The following is a 1,163-nucleotide window of genomic DNA, read 5'->3' as shown; positions in this document are numbered from 1 at the left end:
GTCTGCCTCTGCCTCCCGAGTGCTGGGATTAAAGGCATGCGCCACCATCGCCCGGCTTCTATTTTTATTTTTATTATTTATTTATGTGTTTGTGCGATAGGAGTTTTACAGATCCCAAGTCAACAATGACACCTACACATGGGTGAGACATCTCGGGTAAGGTGCCCTTTCCACTGTGAGTATCATGTCCACTACTCGGGTAAGGTGCCCGTTCCACTGTGAGTATCATGTCCACTACTCGGGTAAGGTGCCCGTTCCACTGTATCATGTCCACTAGGACACGACTCTGGAAAAGTTCTGTATAAACAGGCTTTAAAAAAGAATTTTTTTTTTTTGCAGCAATAAGTTTGGAACATCTCTTTCCTAGACCATGACTGATTTTTTTTAAAGCAGCAGACCTGTAACCCAGTGCCTCGTAATTAGTGCTTTCAAAGAGGGTAGTCTAGCCCCAGCTCTACTCAGAAGCTAAAGGCTCTATCCTGCCTTTGCTATTTCCTTGAGGTTGCATGGTTTATCAGGGTCTCACTTTGTAGACCACGTTACCCTTAAACTTATAGAGATCTGCATGCCTCTGTCTGGAACTAAAAGCAGTGTATCACACATGTCCAACCCATCTTCCATGACATTATTTTTTATTGTTTTTGGAGATGGGATTTAGTGAAACTCAGACTGGCCTAGTACTTGCTATGTAGCCAGGGATGACTTTGAACTTCTGCTCTTCTGGCCGCCGTCTCCTGAGTAGTGTGACTTCAGTTCACTTCCTGGTTCTTTGTTTTGTTTTGGCCAGTCTGTGGTGTGTATTTTGTGCAGCCTTGTCCCTACAGGGCTTCTACAGAATCATCCATCAGCTATTGTTAGGACTCAGAAAACTCCGAAATGGAAGGAAAGCAGAGGCTAATTCTTTTCCAGACCTCCTCACCTCGTTACTATCATTGCTCTTTCTTCCTCAATGAGGAATATAGGAACCAGAATTCTTTCTTCTAGTACAGGTCATAAAGTCTGGAACCCTTCTTCCTAGATGGCATCCCCTCTTCCATGTAAGGATGGGCCATAAAGACCTCCCTTTCCTTGTCAGTCATACAGTCCTTAGCCCAGGAAGGACACTGCCCCAGTGTAACACCCGATTTCGGTGTTACACCCTCGGTACAGTTCGCGCGCCACTG

The sequence above is a fragment of the Microtus ochrogaster genome, chromosome 10 (genome assembly GCF_000317375.1).
Source record: "Microtus ochrogaster isolate Prairie Vole_2 chromosome 10, MicOch1.0, whole genome shotgun sequence".
Classification (NCBI taxonomy): domain Eukaryota; kingdom Metazoa; phylum Chordata; class Mammalia; order Rodentia; family Cricetidae; genus Microtus; species Microtus ochrogaster.
The sequence above is the reverse complement of the archived record's forward strand: the minus strand, read 5'-3'. Positions refer to the sequence as shown.